The 22,204-nt window shown below is 35.4% G+C and overlaps 1 long non-coding RNA gene across 1 annotated transcript; it reads right to left on the reverse strand.

Annotated features, from left to right (window-relative positions):
* Window positions 1–13,526: 13,526 nt before the first annotated feature.
* On the reverse strand, window positions 13,527–21,184 carry LOC127474365 (uncharacterized). The gene is made up of 4 exons (XR_007905828.1): window positions 21,067–21,184; window positions 20,895–20,981; window positions 15,669–15,762; window positions 13,527–13,616 (listed from the first exon to the last, which is right to left on the reverse strand). It is a non-coding gene; the product is annotated as an uncharacterized LOC127474365 (long non-coding RNA).
* Window positions 21,185–22,204: the final 1,020 nt, after the last annotated feature.

Consider the following 22,204-nt stretch of genomic DNA (forward strand, 5'->3'; position numbering starts at 1 on the left):
TTACTTAATAAAATTAGGATAATCAAATATGTTATAATATTTTATTTTTATGGAGTAGGTAAGAAAAGTTGAAATTTTGGAATACTTCCAAATAGATACAAGTGTATCCAGACAGATAGAAAATCCAGATAGATAAAAGACTTATCTACTGAAGAAAAAGGACTACCTCTGGATCGGAGGAAACACAAATGATTTTCTCATATTTTTCCTAATGTGTTCATATTTCTTTGTGAAGAACCACTGTAATAAGTTTTCCTTTTGCATATTTGATACAAATGCTTGATACATGGCATGATTGTTACTTTTGGTTTTAATTTATTGCATCTGTCAGATTGACAATTGAAACCTTGTTAGTTCTGCCAAGCTATCCAGTATGGGAGGTAGTTTGCACATAACCAGCCCACTAAATTTTTATGCAGTATAACCCTTGGATCATTTATTTGTTCTTTAGTTTTCTAAAAAGGTTTTGCAAAGTTCAAAGGGGGCAGTGAAAATGAAGCAATCATTATGCACAAAAGAAAAAGGTTAAGTTTTTATATTTCAAAAATTATTTTGAATTATGTCTTTAAAAAATGGTTTAGTTTACATTATCGGAGACTGAAGACTAAACAAAACACTTTTGTCTTTCTCTAACAGTCTGTCTCTATTCTCACCCTTAGGGACCTTTTCTAGGAAAGACCACTTGTCATTCTCTTTCACTGTTCAGGCAGCTACTGCTCATCTGGTGAGTTCACCTTTAGCCATCTAAGGAGATGAAGAAATATGAGTTTGTCATGGCCAGCAGCTGAGTCAAATGAAAAGAGGAGCTGACTGTGATGAGCCATGATGAAAAGAACAACAAAAGCAAGACCTGACAATGAGAGAATCTTGACACAGATCTTAGATCAGCAGCTAGCAGGAAAACAGTGCCTGAAACTGTGGAAAAAGTCTATCATAGTGTTGTGGACTGATCTGATTGGCAACTTATGTCAAAAGCTGGCTAAAAAAACCTCAGCAGTATAGAGTAAGGTAAGTTATTATGGGGCACACCCTTAAATGGATGTGCAACACCATGTAAGGAGAGGCAAAGGTCTGAGGTGGAATAACTATGCATCGGTGTCGAGACGCTGACTCTGGATGTAAAACCTGTTCCCTGAGCTGACTGGAATATAACCAATATTATTTCAATCTACAAAAATGATGTGAGGGAAGACTCAGGGAACTATGGACTTGTTAGTCTAATGTCAGTTCCTGGAAAAATTATGCAGAAGACTCTACTGGGTACTATCAAAAGGCATTTAAAGAATGATGCAATCATCAGGTAGAGTCAATGTGGGTTCCAAAGGGAAAGTCCTGATTAGCTAATTTGATATCCTTCTGTGGTAAGTTCACTCACCTACTGGATGAAGGGAAGGCAGTGGATGTAGTTTTTCTGAAATTAGGAAGGCTTTTGATACTGTCCCTCACAGTATCCTTCTGGACAATCTGTCCAACTGTGGGATGAATGGTTTCATGGTCTGCTGGGTGAAGAACTGGCTGACAGGCAGGGCTCAAAGAGTTGGAGTGAATGGGTCTACATCTAGCTTGTGACAAGTCCCCAACAACATTTCCCAGGGTTCAATTCTAGGGCTAGCTCTGTTCAATACATTTATCATCAATTTGGATGCAGCAGTTGAATGCACCATCAGCAAGTTTGTTGATGATACCAAACTGGGATGATACCAAACTGTTGACTCCCTGAAGAGACAAGAGGCCTTGCAGAGGGGTCTAGATAGCTTGGAGCATTGGGTAACAATTAATGGGATGAAATTTAACAAATCAAAATGCCAGATTCTGCATCTAGGACAGAGTAATGCTGAGGACAACTATAAATTGGAAGGGGAGTGGCTTGAGATCAGCCCTGCAGAAAGGGATCTAGGGTCCTGGTCGGCGACAGGTTCCGTAGGAGTCAACAGGGTGCTCAGGTAACCAAGAGGGTCAATCATATCCTGGATTGCATCAAACACAGCATCAGCAGATGCTCAGAAGAAGTGATCATCCTACTGTATTCAGTGTATTCCTGCTGTGTGCAGTTCTGGGCCCCACAATTTAAGAAGGATGTGAAGGTCCTTGAATGCATCCAGAGGAGGAAAACAAAACTGGCGAGAGGGCTGGAAGGAATGTCCTGAGAGGACTAATTGAGGACTTTAGGTTTTTTTAGTTTGGTGGGGAGACTGAGGGCCATCCTCATCATTCTACAGTTTCCTGAGGAGGGAAAGAGCAGAGGGAGGTGTTGATCTCTTCTCCCTGGTATCCAGTGACAGAACGTATGGGAATAGTTCAAACTTGCTTCAGTGAAGGTATAGACTGGACATTAGGAAGCATTTCTTTATCAAGAAAGCAACTAAACACTTGAACAGGCTTCCTAGAGCGGTAGTAAGTGCCCTGAGCCTGTCAATGTTTAAGAGGTACTTGGAAAATGTCCTTAATAACAGGCTTTATCTTGGTTAGCCCTGAATTGGTCAGGCAATTGGATTAGGTGATCATTGTAGGTGGTTTTCAACTGAAATTATTCTATTCTATTCTATTCTATTCTATTCTATTCTATTCTATTCTATTCTATTCTATTCTATTCTATTCTATTCTATTCTATTCTATTCTATTCTATTCTCTGTCCTCCTGATCTAATCTGGACCCCAGGATCAGTTGCAGCATCTTGTAATAGATACAAACAAAGTAGGTCTCAGCAAATAGCAGGTGTGAGAGGGTGAGGGTCACCAAGTCTGGACTAAAGAAACAGGAATTTCTGTAATTTCAACTTGAGCCTATTGCCTCTTGTTCTGTCAATACCAGAATATTTACCACATGTATACATCTCTCTACTAATCCCTACAAATTAAAAACGCCATTAGTAATTTGAAATCTGGAGCCCCAATTTATGCAGTGCTCCCTTCAATAAGTTGCCCCCTCCCTGTAAGTGTTCAAGGTCAGGTTGGATGGAGTTTTGAGCAATCTGATCTAGTGGAAGGTAATGAATGGTCAGTAAGCCAAACATGGTGTGCCCTAATAGCAAAGGTGGTGACCAGTTCCTGACCTATATGAATAGGGGTACGTTCCATAGACGGAAGGACAGGATTGTCAACCCTCTATGTGGTATTTGTCAGACCATATTCTGAGACTGCATCAAGTTTTGTGCCCCAGCAAAGCAAAGACATATGTAAATGGTGGGAAGCTCAGTGGAGGGTGCCCAAGGTGGTGAGGGCTGGAGCACTTACCCCATGAGGAGGTACTGGTAGCGCAGGGCTGGGTTAGGCTGGAGAAGGGATGGCTTCCGATGCATCAAACAAACTCACAGCAATTGCAAGAGGTCATCGAGGAGATTGAGGTGGTCTTGACACACTGGTGCACAGGAGAATCGTAAAAGACAGTGGGTATGGGAGAGGTTCAGGCTAAGTATGAGAAGATTCTGTTCTCACACAGGGATAATAAGGCAGCAGAACAGGTTAACCTGAAAGCCTGCATCGTCTCTGCCCTTGGTGGGTTTCAAGGCCTGGCAGGACCAAGAGGTGAGGAACCTGGAGCTAGCCCTGTTTTGGGCAGAGGGTTGGCCTGGCAATCTTCCTGAAGTTCCTCACAGCCTGAATTATCCTGTGATATGATAATGCTAAATATAGCAAAATATACAAGAGAAAGGGATACATTTTACCCTGCTTACATGCTTATATACCTCATATAGGATTTACACATTTTTCAAATTTCAAAACATAGGGCAAGTCATTTTCCTTCAATGAAAAAGACGAGAAGTAAGTATTTTGGCTACCAGATGGCATAATCTTTTTTGCATTATTCACTATAATTACTTACTTGTCATTCAAACTTTTGTAATGAAAACCATTTGTTGAAATCTTTTCTGGCAGCATTTATTATATTCACTAAGCTTCAGAAAATAAAACTCCCTTAACATCAACAGTAAGAAGATATAAAACACAGTGACTTTGAGGTTGATTTACAGATATTACATCTATTTTGAAGACAACAGATTTGTTTGCATTATGTCATTTCCCACCCAGCACAGTGTGTGCTTTCATTATAAAAATATTCATTGGGCTTTGCTGAAAATATTCCCAACCTAAGTCAAAATTAGATCCAAATGAGATCTCTTGAGTGGAGTGAAAATTGGAATGAAGGCCCCCAGCTATAAGGAATATGTATAACAATATCCTGAAAATAATATTCACCCTACAAAGTGCTAAGAATTTAGGTTTATTATGCTTCACTGCATTATAATGGGGGACAAATAATACTTCAGAAATAAAGGCAAAGCTAGAACAGAGACTGAAAAACTACTGAAAAGAAAAAGCATGTGTTCTAACAAACCATTCACTGTGCAATATTAACTGTTAGGTAAGAATGTTGAAATGACAAAGTCCTTGGAGTATACTTCCAAGAAATTCCAGATTTAATGGGTACAGTTAAACCAAAATTCTGATCAGCAGATCAATATTGTTTTTTTCAGTTAGATAGATTTGTATTTTTAAGGGCTATTACCTTAAAATTTCTGCCTTACACTACACCACCTCAACAAATACATTGTATAACTGAAAATCAAATGCAGAAAATCCTGAACAAACCCCTAAGTCGAATTTATAGTAAATTATTATGAATATATACACTTCAGTCATTAACTGAGATTGGCACCAAGAAGATTATGCACTGCCAAACACACAGACCATAAAGTGTATGTAAAGTGTAACCATGCATGTAGTTACATATGAGATGGTCTTGCATTCACTAAAGTTAATTAAATCTATAAATTAATACAGGATCATTGGACTGGTAATATATTTCGTTGGAAGCCATTTAAAAAAACACTAAGAATTCTACTGGGCAGCACCTTGCATTCTCCTATGAAGAGATTGGGATCGTTCAGCCTGGAGAACAGAAAGCTCCCGGAGGAACTTGTAACAGCCTCCCAGTACCTGAATGAAACCTACAAGAGAACTGGAGAGGGCCTTTTTAAAAAGACGTGTAGCAATAGGACAAGGGGGAAAGGTTTTAAACTGAAGGAGGGCAGGTTTAGATTAGACATGAGGAGGAAATTCTCAGGGGATGGTGAGGCACTGGAGCAGGCTGTCCAGAGAAGTTGAGAATTCTCCATCTCTGACAGTGTTCAAGGTTAGGTCAGATGGGGCTTTAAGCACCCTGGTCTAGGGGAAAGTGTCCTGCCAGGGCGATTGGAACTAGATGATCTTTAAGGTCCCTTTCAATCCAAACCATTTCTAATATGATTCTAGAACCAGACTGAAATATACAAGCTGAAAATCAGTAACATGTAATTAAAAGTTGCACACAGAATTTTCTTTCTTCTTGAGATCAATTGACTGAAAAACTAAGTAGTTGTAGTAGTTGATCAATAAAGGACTATGTGTTCCCATGATAATACAAGTCTGAAAAAAGGTAGTTCTGAAGAAGTGACAGAGACTTTCTCTAATAAAAAAGAAGCAAACATAGTACTGAAAATAACACACATATTTTTCAATTAATATCTAAAAAAACAAGTGGATGGAATGTGAGAATACAAAAGGAGGGACTACTTGAGTGATAAATGGGATGAAAACTCTAATTTAGAGCAGGGAATTAAAAGTACATGGTTTCTTCAGCCTACATAAATGACAGCCAAGACATGTATGAGTAACATTTGTAATTTCTTAATGAAGAAAGCATTAGAGAAGGAAAAAACCAACTAGATAAAATCAATTTAAGATATAAGGAAGGTTGGAAAAAAAGCTACTACTACATACTAATATGTATATGAATTAATGAGAACTCGACATTTGAATAAGCTTTCTAGCTCAAAGAGATTATGAAAATGTTTTCAGATGGAGTAGGTATAGCTCCTTATCAGGTCATGGAAAGGACAGGACACGGAAAGGAAAATAATACAACTGAGTGTGTGCAAAATGAAGGTATTTGCACCAGTAGGTTAAGATCTCTTTAGTTCCAGGATTTAACATATTTTTAGTGTTTCAATACATAGTTAGAATTCCATGGACTCAAGTAAAGAATGAACAAATGTGCCCTTTAGTACGTGTCCCAAAGTACATGAAATGGAAAAACAAAAAACAAAAATATAAGAGGTAAAAATAGATTGTAAGGTATGGTTTCATTACAGATCATAGTGACATCAGGAGACCTAGTGAGAATGCAAAGGGTATAATATAGAATGAAGGATTAAATAGAAGTTGGAAAACTCCCATATTTTTCCTATCTGTTTTTTAATCAAACCTTAAATTGCTGCTTCCTCTGCTTTAAGGTCTAGACTCCCAATCTTTATTCGGTTAAAATCCACATTGATGTCAAAGAATGTTGACTATATCCTCTTAACAAAATATTTTTCTTTTCTAGAAGTGATCAAAGATAAATACAGTGTCTCGTTCTCCTGGCAGTTAAATCTGTGCAAACTGAGAGCAAATCAACTGAAATATTATTGTCAAATGCTCATTTGTTATCAGTCTAGTTTCCTTTCTTTTTAAATCATGGAAAATTTAATATTGCTTTCAATGAGAGAGTAATTATTCCAAGAAGGATTTATTTTTAAAATCTTATCTTTGAACTACAGCAGTGTAAAAGCAACTTCTAAGATAGATACGGACCTGTCATAACTGAGTGCAAAATTTTAAGCAGTAATAAACAATGAGTCATTGGTTTCTACATTTGAAGGAAATTCATGAGAACTCAGTTTTTCTGATTTTGAGCCAACTGTGTTATTTCATTTCAAAACCAGAGCAGCAGAACAACAAATCCACTGTGAACTCATGTCTTGGATGGATATATGAAGGGGAAAATAGAAAATTTTCTATTAGCTAATTTTCACATTTCTTGATTCTAGTAAATTATTTCTTTTTCTGAAACATGATTAGCTACTTGTGAGAAGTAGCAAATATTGCTGATGAGCCCATGGGGTCAGCATGTCTCAGCACTGTCCAAGGTGCTGTATTTCACACAAAGTATTTCACTGTAGGGTTCAGTTCTGTAGGTTTTATTCTGGTTGTATCTCGTAAACATCCAGTGGCATATCATATCAGGCAGAGATAACTGTGGTTTCTCAATATATTCTTCCCCTTTTTTCTTTCTATCACTCTTCTCCTCTTACTTCAGATTTACTGAACGTGTAATGTGTTTAGCTTGCTTCCATTATCAAGAAGTTCCCTATGTTTTCTCACTTAACATTTTGCTTTTCAGTTCCCTGCATAAGGCAAATGAAAATTATGTAATTTTATCTTCAGAAAATTATCACCTAACAATTTTTACTAAGCAAACTGATGGACAGAATTTTAAATGTACTGCTCCAAAGTACAATTGGTACAAGAAGTTCATAGTAAGCATTTCTGAAGTCTCCTTAAATTCAATTCTAATCACATAAAAAGTGGGAAAATAAGTACTTTGTTTCTATTGGTAACTCAGTAATATTAAAGAGGAAGGAGAGGGGTTTGAATGTGTTATAGCACATTTCCAGAAGAGTTTTCTTATGACACATATTATGTAAGTTACATGCTCACCTCTAAGGTGCAACTACATAATAACCTGCACAGAGACTACAAAAAGGAAATTGTAACATTATGGGACCAGATTTATATCTGCCTCAGACATTTTTTTAATTTGTTTTAATTTCATTGGAAAATGTAATACATTGTTATTGACAAAAATTCAAACCCCTACTGTCCATGAATAGGTTTACTAGTCAAAAATACCACGATCAAATTCTCAGCTGAATCCAGGTCCTGAAAGAATCAAAGTTAATTATGCAAGAGATTCAATTTAGCTGGAAGCGATGAAAAAACATCTTTTGACTGTTTTCTTAATTCCTGAAAGCTTGTGTTAATAATATGAACTGGACTAAAGTTTCTCAACATGGGGTACTTTGTGAATTTTAGATCACTAATTTTGCAATCTACTTAATTAGAAGTGCCATATATATATATATTGACATTCATGCCAATTTGCATTAGTTTAGAATATGTGACTATATCTATTTAAAAAAAAAATTCTGACAGTAATAAAGCCAGTAAATTTTTGATACTAATTTGACTAGGGTCCATTCTTCTCCCTCATTGTTATGTCTAAGGCATTTTTACTTTCTCTTTCATGTCACATTGGTTTCATTTCTGTTGTCTGTATGACAGGCAATGAAGTGTTGATCAAATATGTACCTGACCTTGAATTATCTCATAAGGTACATGAAAGTCTTCATTCCGGTGTACTGTCAGACGTCTATAATTATACAAGGTGAGAAAGTGATCTAAATTTCTATGAAATAAAAAAAATCTAAGAATTAAAAGACTAAACAACATGGAAATTCTACTATTTGACTAATTTGCAGATGTTTATCAATCACAGCTCATTGACAAACTCAGTTGAAGGAATTTTATTTTTCAGAAGTATAGACTAGTATTTTCTAACTATTCAGTAATCCTTTGGATAGTTCTAAAAAAGTTTTCTTCTATTTTTGGTATAAATCTGTAATGACACCTACATCTCCACAAAATGCAAGATAAATACATTTACGTGTTGGTGCTAGCCCCATGGTATAAGTAAACTTGTGGTAATACTTCCTATTGTTTTTCTTGTGGCCATCTATTATATACTGTATTTTCAAAAGTGTGAAGGACAAATTCCATTTATTTATTTTTTCTAATTTACTCTATGTTATGTTTTGTGACATTTTTAATATTCTTTTATTTTCTGTTTTTCAGATGAATTAGGGGCAGTTGTGGATTTGCCACAGGCCTAGGTTGTTATTAAAATCCTTTAAAGTAGCAAGATACACAGTATTTTCATTTATATTTGTTATATACATATTAATCATAAAACATATTAACATAAAGAACATCAAGAATGTATAATTACAATAATATGATTGCCTAATTTGGAACAATTCAGTACAATTTCATGTATAAATTGCATAGCATACCATACATATGGTATACCATACATACTTTTTTATGCAACTCTGCAATTTTTTCAAATAATTGACAACATACCTTGACAGGAAAAAAAAATCTTGAAGTGTCTGTCAAATATTATGCCTAGTGACTTGCCATGTTAACTGTTGTAGTTTAGGGTTGTTTCACTTGCAGAAGTGAAACAATTTTGTAGAAAACATAGAAGTAGAGGATATTCAGTCATTCGTCAACTTCCATAAAACCCTGAACTTCTCTTTCTTATTACCTTATGCAATCTGTAGCAAGAGCTGTCTTCCTGAGTGATAGTTCTCATATTGTCCTTTGTTTTAACCTGAACAAAATTATTTTGTCAGAAGTCAATATATATATGGGGGGGGGATTAAATAATTAAAATTCTGTCTTGATTTCATGCTCAGGAACGTATAACAAGGATTCAAACAGTATCTTAAAACACCTGCCGTCAAGGACAAAATCATGCTGACTTTGTCTCAATTCTAAAGAGGAAAACAATGAAGAGGAAAACAATAAAGGTCTTACAGGTCTTGTGATTTTTTTAAATCATTCTTTTTTTTCAGACTAAGCCCTTGCATTGCTCTCGTACTGAACTGTCTCAGGTTGCTTTTTTTACTCTCTCTCTGAAATGGAGACTAGTTCTGAGGTTTGCAGAAGTTCTTGTCAATTCATCTACTTAACTGAGAAGAAAAACCTCATGTAATCACATCAAAGTTCCAACTAATGTGGATGTGTCTGGTATAATTTTTGTTATAGAATAGTTCCATAATTTCTGGTTTCATAAACTGCACTGAGTTCTTCATTTTGCTTTAATGACTGACTTCAGTTTTTTGCAGAGCATTTAGTCAGTTCTGTTCTACAATGTAGCAGAGCTGAAGAGAAGTAGGAATTAGTCCTCAACCCTTACTTAAAAATTATTTGGGACATGAGAGGTTAATAATCTACACTCTACTTAAATATGTTGCGTAAAACACACATCCTTTATGAGAAATTTCTGTATGTGGTACTACTTATGTAGTAAAAATAAAGGACATATTCATTATCCCCAGTCAGTTTTCATACTTTGGAGGAGTACTGACATATGGCATAAGAACTGTGGTCCACCGGTAGCAAATAAAATTTTTTTTCCTTCCAATATAGACCAATTCATACTTACCTTCTAGTGACACTAACCATGTCATTGCTTGATTAGTCTGTGCTGTTTTCATAAGTCAAAGTTTTCTCACTTTCATTATATGCCATATAGCATAAGTTATGCTATATATACAGCCTTTTCTTTCAGTCTCTTCCCTCTACCCCAGAATCTTCAGTTTTGGCAACAGCAGCAAAGCTGAGCCCTTCCCTAACAGATAAAATGAGAAAGCTTTCTTTTATCCCAATGTATAAACTCAAAACCTCATTATTCTCTTTATTTTTGTGACTGCAAGCCACTGGTCTATTTTTAATTTAATGATATAAGGACAAGAAAGAAATACTCTCACATTTATACTTGTTGCTGTGGTACACCATGCTAAAGACCCCAGCAAAATACTTTCAGAACTGATAGAATGAGTAATGTTCCATGTTCACAGTAGCACACTCAGATTGCTCTTTCAAGCACCTATACTGAGCACAAAAATTACATCCCAGATTCCAAAAGACTGTGATATTCATTCTTGTCCTGTTGGGCTGAGCAAAGTGATAATATAATCAAGGAAAACCTGTTCTTATAATGGTCTACCTGTATATTTTTCTTCATTGAATTCCCTGCAAGCTGTCATTGTATAGTTTTTTACCATTAGTTTTTATGCTATAACATGAGGACATTTAACATTTGGAAAGCTCTTAGGAATTTGGTATCATTACTTTTACTGATTTATTTCCTTAAATTAAAACATTGTGTGATATATTCCCTATCATAAAAACTGTATCTTACAGACCAGATGAAACCAAAGTTTGACTGTGGAAATGCATAATCTGTTTTCTAATGCCTACTTATAGTATTGCTCATCTATTAAAGTTAATAAAACACTAGGTGAAATAATCCAGAAATTAGCTTATATCCTGGGCTGGATAAAGTGAGGCGTGTCCAGCAGGCTGAGGGAGGTGATTCTGCCCCTCTACTCTTCTGTCATGAGACTCCACTCGGAGTGCTGTGTCCAGCTCTGAGGTCCCCAGAACAGGAAAGTCTTGGACTTGTTGGAGCAAGTCCAGATGAGGCTAAGAAGATGATTAGAGGGATGGACCACCTCTCCTATGAAGACAGGCTGAGAGAATTCAGGTTGTCCAGTCTGGGGAACAGAAGGCTTCAAGGAGACCTTATAGCAGCCTCTCAATATATAAAGGGAGCTTGTAGGAAAACCAGAGAGAGACATATTACCAGACCTTGTAGTGCTGGAATAAGGGCTGGCCATTTAAATTTAAAAAGAATAGATTTAGTTTGCACATTAGGAAGAATTTGTTCATGATGAGAGTAATGAGACACTGGAACAGGTCGCATAGAATTTTTGTGGATGTTTCATCATTACAAGTGTTCAAGGTCAGGTTGAATGGGGTTTTGAGCAATCTGGTCTAGCTTAATCTACCCAATATTTTCCATGTATATTTCAAAAGAATACTCTGACTCACTATATAATTCTGCTATTCTAATAGGGTATAATATGCTTTTGTACTTCATGTGAAAAACACCTAATCCCCAAAAACTGCTTAAGATAACTGTTTTAAAACTAAAAATACTTCAGGAAACTAAAAGTTTTCACTCTGGTTCATTAGTTAGCTCTTAGGTGTTCCAGCCATGTATGAATCAATTTTGCTGGCTTAATTTTCTGTGTTTGTATGTTCTCACTTACAGAACTGTTCTTAGTAGCTTGTAAACTGCAAGACTAATCCAAGATCAACTTTTTTTGAAGACTGTACAATGAGCGTATATGACAACAAATTAATACGAATTTTCAATGTAATAAATATTATTTTTGGTAGAATTTCACAAAAAAAAAGGAAGGTCAAGTATTGGTCACAACAGAGAAGCCTTTTGTTACTGGCTTCAGAGGCATGTAGACACGTAGAGAGACTGCTCAACTACACTACCAGTTATGTTTTCCAGTTTGGATAGAATTAAATGTGTCATAGGTCTTTATGGTATAGTTCATACAAATAAACTACAAGATCTGTTGACACAATGGTGAGATACATCTAAAAGACCTTAGTGGCACAAAATACTAATGTACTAATACACAGATATGAAAGAAGTACTTGAAAATGAAGGTTTCAGTTGAAAGTGGATAAACTTTAAATGTCTACTTTGCACAGTGCCTTTGCACAGTGTCTGCTTTAATCCCAGACAAACATAAGCACAAGTTACAAGTTTTCCCAAGTCATGTGAAGAAACAATGGTTCTTATGTGTGTGAAACCATTTGACTCAATGGAATTTACTATTAAGCAGAGAACTTATACGTACTGTGTAACTGCAGGGTCCTTGTGTAACAAGGAATAATGATGCTCCTCGTAGGTGGTGTGGACAAAGAGAGTTTATTTCAAAATTCGCGCTCCTTTTATCTTTACATACCATGTGACTTTCTTAACCAACCAGTTTACTAACTCTGGGGCATGCTCTCTTGGCTCTGTTACCTCGGCACATCTTTTGTGCCTTTAGACACGCCTCCCACAATACTACATCTAAAAGTTATACAAACTACATGTAGAAGTTATACAAACTACATCTGACCAAGTGTAGGATTATCAAGCCATCCAAGGTTATGTCAAACTGACTCTTGGAAATGGTTTAAAGTGTTGAGGGATGAGATAGTTTCTTAAGGAACCAGTTTTATTTCCTCCTTTTCCCAGGTATCCATGTCCTGGGGATGGACCTATAGTTTGGTTACTAGGCTATACCATGAGACTCAAATAATTTTTTGTTTACCTGGATATCTGACTTTATATCAAATAAAGACTCTTAGGAATTAAAAGGAGGTGAGACACTGCAAGATGCCAAAATATTTCATTTTCTTTGGTTTTTTTGTTCATAAGAGACTGAGATGAAACAGTTAGTAGTAGCAGAAGAGAACTTCCATGAGTTTTTTTAGAAAAACAAAGTTACATCTAACAAAAGGTGGAAAATACTGATTTACTTTAAACTAATTTTATAATTGAGTATGATTTTGATTTAATAAACTAACTCATATAACAATTACTGTCATTATACCTGTTAAATGAATACAAAACAAATTTAGGCCAGCATGCCAGACTCTGCAGGACCCTGTTACACATTACTGATATCGAGGTTTTTAAGTTCTGCCCCAAGGCTTTCAGAAATATTGTTCTTTTAGCCTCTTTGTTTTCCGGTTTATAGCCATTTTGGGCATATGATGTGTATACCATTATATTTTCCACTTGAACAAACAGTGTCCTTAATATAAAACTGCTTTTTTATTAAATCTGAGATTCATGGGTTTTGATCAATTACCCAGTGAAAATATCCTGTCAACAACAAATAAATTTGGAATTTGCCATACTAATACCTGCTAAAATTAATCATACACTTTACAGATACGTATTTATTATATATGACAATGTTAAAAATAAAAATCCTTTATACATCAGTCAATGAGATCTCCTTTTCTCTGATCTGATTTTCCCTAGTCTCTTTCACAGGATTGAACGCTTCCTCTGAGTCTTTTTTTCTTAGGTAGGCCTGTCTGCTGCCCCTATGGATTTGAAAAATAGAAAGATTGAAGAAGTAAGAGCTCAGGATATAATTGCCAAGAGTAGAGCATGATTTGCAAATAATGGATTGTAACCTTTACTTTCTCCCTGAACATAACAATTTCATAACACAAAAGCTGATAAAAAAAGCTTCAAGCTAAAATACTCTCACTTCCTCAGTCTAAATTATTTAGCTTATGTATCTCACCATGACATTTAGGTATCTGAAATCTTAGTTCCTAATTTTTTGGTGATATTTATATCCAGATACAAACTGTGGTAAGGAAGATTCAAGTTAACTAGCAAAGTAAAGCTGTTAGATCCTAAAGTAAAAGAAATATGAAAGTTATTCTAGCTAGACATCCAGAGGGAGGAAGAGAAAGACAAAAAAAAGTAATAATAAGCCAATAGAATGTAATATTACATAGAAATCTACCTGTTTCAGAGGTATAGAATAGTTACCACAGAGATAAGAAAGTTCATGTATAACTTTTTATAGACAAGATATAAAATTTAAAAATACTGTATTTTATGTGTATATACATAGTATAACAAATATTTATATGATAATTAATTGCATTTATATGAAGATTTACAAATTTCATTTTATATAAATAAAACTTAACATCCTCCATAAGTGATTTCTTAATTATTTCTAAACAGTTCTGACATTCATTTTGTTCCAGTATTCTTTATTCATATCAGCAGTCTCTCTGACATCGGTTAAGTACATAGGTTAGAGTTAACTCTATCTAAAGGATTTATGATTCAGATTTACTGATACATCAGTTCTCAACTGGAACTGAAACAAATAGGACTCTCTTTAACTGACTTAGGAAGAAAACTTCTTTCTTCTTTGGACAAAATAGAGTGAAGAAAATCACGCAATTTTACAATTGTATAAAGTGCTTGAGCACCTTCTAAACTAAACATATGTTGAAAGATAAGCTGCACAATTAAAGTACAAGAACATAAAGGAGATTACTGTAGAAATCAGTGATGTTGAAGCAATGCATCAGAACAGGTGTTTTCAGTTCAGCTCTGGGCTTGTTGCTTTCCCTCATTTCCTCTGCTTTAGTGTAACATCTTGCTTCATTGAGTTTCCTTTCAGAATTAAACAATAAAGGACAGAAGACTTTTACAGTTGCAAATGACTGGCATAATATTTTCAATATTAATAGCAACAAGCAATCACACTACTGAAAAGTACACATAAGTTGGATTCAAGTCATACTTCGTAAAATTGCTTAAAGCTCATATTTTACTCTGCTATTTCTGTTGCATACTGTTGCTCAATTTACAGTGGCCTTGACACTGTGAGAACACAGTGGGAGTTACTTTGAATTGCACTTTATCTGTGAAAAGATGAAGGCACACCCAAAGATTGACATGAAACAAGGAGAGCAGACTCTTTTTTTGCCTACTATCCTGGCAACAAGGAAAATGTGAGAAGGAACACTTTCTTTTAAACTGTATGAATGGCTCTCTTAATGTGAGACAAACTGCCTCCTGTGAGATGAAGTACTAAAACATTATATTATTGTGCTGAAGCTTCCCGGAAAATTCTCTGTGTTAAAACATTTGTCTCAGTCAGCTTAAGTTCTATTTAGACATGTTGCAAGTGACAGTGACACACTACAAATGAAATCAATAGGTACCTTTTTTGTGTTTGAAATTCAATTGCTTTAACACAGACAGATAGACCTCTTTATTGAGGTTTAGAATATCACTTGTAGTCTTCTGCTGCGACTTCAGAACAGAGTCGGTCATTTCATCTCATGTTCCCTCTGGCAGTGTCTCAGAGACTGCAGGTGATGAGAAATATTTCCTGGTGATGATGGTTAGATGGCTCCTGAGTCCTGGGTGTAAAGATGGGATACTATCAGTCCATTGTCTGGGTTCCTTTCATCAACAGGACAGATTTTTTACAAAGCTCACTTCATGGAAAGGCAGGAATCTCCCTGACACTGTGGTCTGTACACTATGTGTTCATGAACCCTGTGCTGATCATTTTTCTTTAGCATACGTATAGTCAACATGGAAGAAAAACTTACTCAAAGCTTGCTAACACTTCCAACTCTGCATTTGTCTGCCCTAAGGAGGAAGGGTGAGACAGGGCTTGGGAGAATCAGGCTGGCACTCTTTTTCCTAGCAAGAGGAAAGAAGAGGCAAATAGCAGTATTTCCCATGAGCAGCTGCTATGTTTTCTGGATTTACAAGGCTGTGGTGTAAACTAAGGACACCTAAAAATCACACCCATAGGATGATGCAATCCTGTGTAACTAACTGCTTTTCTTTTGAGTAGAGTCAACATAGGGCCAGAAAAACAAATAGGGTGTTGACACAATATCAGAAGTCTGCTATCAGTAGTAGTTTTGTTCACATATTTAATTTGAGATAAATTAATTTTAGCCTTCTATTGAATGATTTCTTATAGTAAATGTATCGTGACTAAACTGTATATTACTCGTTACTAAATTCAGTAAACTAAGTTCAATATAAAAGATGTTCTCCATGGAATAATGATGCCTTAAGCCCCTAATGGTTTCTTTTATTTTTCTTATATTTGTAAAACTTATAAATTTTATAGGTAGGTTTTAAAAGCAGAAACCCCTTTTTGCCTTGTTCCTTTCCCTTGTTTACACATTCCCTAACCCTCTTACCCCATTCTGTGCCTCCCATATCAAACCTACCCCTGAATTCAGTAGCAGTGCTTAGTCTTTTGTCAAGGCAAAGGCCCAGACTGTTTGGAGAAGAGCATATCAGGGCCTAAACCACAGAATATGGTCAAAAATTGGGTAGCTATGTGTCCTTTGTGCTCTGAAGATGGTGAAGATGAGGAAGTAGGGGGTCCCAAAAAGACCCCAGACCCAATTCTCAGGGGCAGGGCCCGGGGCGGACCAGGGGAAGGGCCAAAGGGTGGACACATCTGGGATTGGATGGATAATGTTATAAAATGTAACCTCTCAGGCACGGCCTGCGCGCGCGTCGTATACCATCTTAGCCTTGGCAAATAAACCCTTTCTTATCTCACCCCTAATTAACTGCTCCGGAGATTTTTTCAGCACCAAAATACACAAACAACAATAGTTAAAAGAGAACATACTGTTCTGATAGTAGAATTGTTTTTAAACAATGTACCATATCCTAATACGACTGTCATTTTCTGACACCGAAAGAAGCAAGAGTGCCAAAATTCAGAGTTGAGCTGCACAATTCTGCTGCAGGTTTCCAGTTCCACACTTTCTCCAAGCTCTGCTATGTTTAATGTTAGAATATGAAAGGACCCAATTTTTTATCTCAGGTTGCTTGTCACATGGAGTAGATCCCCATGAGAACAAGAGTCATGTGCCAGAAGCAGGCAATCCTTTGTCTGACTGCCACCTACCCCCCATTTATCTGATAGACTGATAGATTCATTTCATTTCCATTCACCCAAGGACTAAAGTGGCCAGTGGGAATCATATTAGAAGAGTGAAAATTAGTGCTCTATAACTAAGAAGAAAAATTATCATATTTTAAAAGCTATAAAATAATGTAAAAAAAAAGAATTTTAAAAAGTTGTAATATGCAGTTCACTGTTCCATCGTGTCCAATGTATCTCATAACATCACGTTTGAGTCACTGATGGCAATGCCTCACACCTATTGTTTTAGAAAGATGTAAATGTTTCTGGTGACAAAAAAGACAAGCTTCTAGACAAGCTATGGCAAGTGTATTACTTTGCATAGAGAAAAATTTCTTCCCTGACCCCAGGAGGTGACAATTGTATATAACAAAGCATAAGACTAGATTCTCATAGCTTAGTTATTGCAAATATTATCCATAGTCATAAAATCATATAGACATTTTTTAAATTTAGCTATCCAGTGAGTCAAGTGCTTGCTAACAAAAGTGATTAATTCCTTTTCCTGTCACATGAAGCAAGGCAACTTCTTTTTTAATTTTAGTTTATAGTTCCTATACAATAATAATATGGGTTAAATCGATGTAATTTATTGCCATAAAGCTTGACATGAAAGATCATCCTTTCATCCTTTGTAATCTTCAACCACTACACTGTCAAATAAAGCTCTGCATTTTGAAGTCTTTGGTGGAAGAAGCATCGCACTGTTAGTTTGTTAGTATACAGACAGTCATACAACACATAAGCTTAGATAAAATGAATACAACACATGCATTTGAATAAAATAGAATGCAATTAAGAACACAAGTTACTATTGTATTCTGTATGGGGATCAAGCAGCATTTTGCCATCTAGCTACCCCTTAATGCACACCAAATGCCTTTGCTGTCCTACCCCTAAGCACTTTTGCTGTTTGAAAAGCACTTATGGTAGTCTAATAGAATTTGCTTTTCATTTGCATCTGTTTTGATCAGATAATGTGAATGATAAATGTTGGCTTTTAGTGATTTATTTTATAAGAACATTATGGATCTTAGAATGAAATCAGCATATAATCAGGAAATCTGTAATATAAACATTTATTGATCTTGAATAAGTACATAAATGCCAAATATGTTGGGTTTTTAGAGAAGATTATGCAAGCATTTTGGTGGTCATCAGTGCAAATTTTTTTTAAGGTTAAGACCCACCATTTCCATTAAGCTTAAGGATTTACAGATAACTTATGCCACCAGTCTGTAACTTTGTGATATTTTTACTTTTTTTTTTAATAAAAAATTAATTTCATAGCTCACTGACGATTGTTTTGAAGGTCTGTCAGGTCCTCTCTTTGCTCAGTGCTAGAGAGTATCTATTTACACTAAGAAACTCAGAGAATCAAAATATTTACAAAATATATTTTTCCAAGAGTACTGGGAGAATCATTTACAGTAGCTATTTTTCTCTGGATCACTTTAGTTTAAGTGGTGCAACCAGTTTTCCTCACCATAAATTTTCATTATAAGTTATTCTTATGTTTTCTCAGTTCTAGTATTTATTGCACGTCTTTTACACTCTATGAGGCAAACTGTAATGCAATTATTGCAACCTCAACTTGTTGCAGGACAGAAAGCAAAAGAAGTAGGCCAGTGTGACCTTGCCTAAAATCGCTAGTTTTTAAAGTCCTGTATTTCTGTTTTAAAAGGTAAAATAGGATTTAATTAATTTTACTTGGACATTCTAGAGCTTCCCTTTCGCAGAAAAAGAAGGGTTATGACTACAACATCTGCAGCAGTTTAATTATTATTGCCATGCTAACAAAGGTATAATACCCAATCTTGCTACCATTGAAGACAGTAGCATAGAGATGGTATATAAAAAAAAAAGAACAGAAGTGTATTACGGGGAAGGAAAGGAGGGAGGGAGGGAGTTCTGTGTGCTTTTAAATGAACAGGTGAGTGAAAAATTAAAGAAAACAACATTTAAGTGTTTACCTGTGCTATGTTCAGGGTGCAGAGGCAGAGTATGAAGATGGTGCAAAGCTCTACATAAGCTGTAGGGTGTATTGTACCTGTATCTGTTAGGTAGCTCGTAGATGGCACACAACATAATGGCAGTTGTTCTTTGCTGACCATCAGTTACTTTAATGTCTGAGAGTAAAATGAAAATTCCACAGAGGAATTTACAGACATGTTTATATGCATCCTTAGCCCATACTGAAACTTAACAACTCTTTGGAAGCTCTGTCTAATAGGTGAAGTCCAGCACTGTCAGCCTAGTGTTTCCAGGTCAGATGCTGTGAAAGCACTTGATATCTTTTCATTTGATAAAACGATAAATCAGAGATGACTGAACATGTCTATCTAATGAGGACAGATAAAATATTCTGCTTATCTCTGAGATAATCCTTCTGACTGAAGAGTACAATAATTGCACTAAACAATATTTTTCTTTTTTATTAATGTAATCTGGAAAATAGTGACCACAAACTTATTCCATTACATTGATCTTCAGCGTTACTCCAGTAACAGCTATTTTTCTGATTTTATTTTTATGAGGTATGTATGTGTGTGAATGTCTGACTTTCCAAGTGTCTTCCTTTAGAAAAAAAATAGTTATTCAAGGCACTGTTCAGATGAGATAATTCATAGTACTGACTTCTATATAGCTGCTCATTCAATACTTCTATTTAACCTGAGAGTGAACTTTTGAATTCTAGATTGACTCACCAAAGTACATACACACAGTACATACATACATGTCCATTCCATACCTTAAACTTGTGTCACTACTACTCTTTTGGTAGCAATTTGTTGTTGAGAAAAACAGATCCAGGGAAACATGAAAGGGCTTCTTATATCTAGTGACAATGAAATTATAATAACACTAAATAGTCCATAATGTTCCTAAGCTTTAAGGAGCTTCCATCCTTTTGAAGGACTGTTTCCAGAAGAATGACCAAAGATGCAAGAACAGTATCAAGAACTAGCTAAAGTGAAGGAAACCATAAATGTTTTAATGGAGTATATCACTAAAAGAGATGAAAAAATATATCCATGTCTCTACCCAATTTTTATATGTAATTAGACATGCAAATAAATTTAAAAATTAAAAAGGAAAAAAAATATAAACCATACATTAGGTTAAAAAAGGATCCTCTCAATTCAAGTGAGAAAGACAAAAATGGAATGTTTAATAATAAGAGTATTTTCAAATTAAAAGGAAATCTCTGCAGAGGGAATAATTAAAAATGGATTAAAAATGTGGTTAATGTATGCAGATTGACCAATACTTTCATGGGAAAATGGGTAGACAAAAATACCATCTCAGACACAAAACCTTTGCTAAATTAATACCTTGGTCAGAACTTCTGCCTTGCATTTCTCCTTGTCTTGGTCTTTCCCTTCACATTCTCTCTGTTTCATTAATATCTCTCTCTGGCTTCTGAGGCTTTCACAGTGTTTCTATCAAGTGAGCCAGCTTTCCATTGGCCTTCAAACAGAGACACCACAGTCCTGGAGGTGGAGCATGAAACTGGCAGAAGAGGGTTCTACTTTGTCCTTTCTTTATTTCTTGAGACATCTCAGTCTATGACATCCTTTTTTCTTTAGGTATAGTAAAGGACTGACATTCACTTATTATGAGAAAATATTTTAGCAGTGATAAATTTAGCAAGTAAAGATAGAAATAATATTTTATTATCCATTCTATTTAATTCATACTTTTCCTTTCTGTTTTAATTTCTTCTTTGCTCTCCTTACTCGTAATTATTTCAAGTCTTTGTTTTTCCTATTTTTTTTTGTGAAAATTTATCCTCTAACAACATAAAACAGCTATGAAATATTCTCACAGCTATACAAAAATCAACAGTTGCCACTTAAGCTGAGCAAATTACCTGAAGTGCTGAAGTTTTTGCAAGTATTTTTGCAAGTATGAGGTGTATTTCAGATGTCATGAAGTACTGAATGTTGACAACTCTTGACTATTTAATGCAGAACAGCACACAATTAGTGCTACAAATATATCATGCAGCAGGCAGAAGAATCTAGGTACGCCAATCTACTCACATTTGATCTATTAAACTATTGGCAGTCAGGTTGGCTGCCTGAGCAGAGATGGAATGGCTCTGGAGCCTGAATTATCCTTTTTATTTATGCACTGGTCTTCCTATCCATCTGATGTTAAAGCTGTTGAGCACAGTGGAAAGGAACTGATTTAATTGACATGATGCTCATCAGGACTTTTAGTTCTACATAGATTTAGTGAAATCATGCTTGGCATCACATACAAAAACCACCAATTGAAAGTCTAGCTGTGTTTGTATTTTATTCATGATTCCTTGATGGGACAATAAACACAGTTCAGTTCATTTTGCTGACCTAGAAATCTAGCTGGACTATTCAATGGTAACTCCTCTTGTTTCAAAATAACCTGTGACACCACGGAATAGAAACAAACCTTTGTTGGTTGGGTTTTCCAAAAATAGGATAAATGTCATGAGGAGAATAAATTTTTCCGCCATCAGCATCTTAATCTGTCTGATCTCTGAACTATAAATTGCAGTATCATTCACCTAGTGTCATTCTTTTCCTCAATAACTTAAATGTATTTATAAAAAGAGTTCTTTTCTTAAAACAAACAAACAAACAAAAAAAAGAAGTAATAGACATGTTTATAAAACCAAACTTCAACATCTAAGAAACACTGGACAAGACAAAATAAGACAGATGACTTTTTAATATATATGTGATTTTTTAAAGAACAAAAGTCTTTACTCTTAGTTAGTTGATAAATAGATCATCAATTTCAGATCATGACTGAATAGACTTGTCTATATCCAGTTGCATTTCATATTTAGAGAGATGACTATTACATGGTGGAGTAAACAATGACACCCAGTGGCTGCATTGACTCAAGGCCTGTCTGTGTTCTGGAATTTCTCAGCATGTTGCTATTTTTTTACTTAGCGTGGGTTTTTTTCAGGGTTATTCTTTTTTTTTTCCCACAGTACTAATGACACAATAAATATGTTCTTTGGAGCCAAATGACCCAAGAAGTTTGACATACAAAGCTTCATCACTCCAGTGAAAGAAACGTTCATCAATGACAAGAGTCATAAATATAGATCTATACAAATTGTGCTTATTGAAGAAACTGACTGTCAAATCTGTTGGAGCACAAGATATACTAGATTAGTATACCAAG

This window comes from Manacus candei, unplaced genomic scaffold (assembly GCF_025592945.1).
Source record: "Manacus candei isolate 608988 ecotype Guabito, Panama unplaced genomic scaffold, ASM2559294v1 h1tg000041l, whole genome shotgun sequence".
Classification (NCBI taxonomy): Eukaryota; Metazoa; Chordata; class Aves; order Passeriformes; family Pipridae; genus Manacus; species Manacus candei.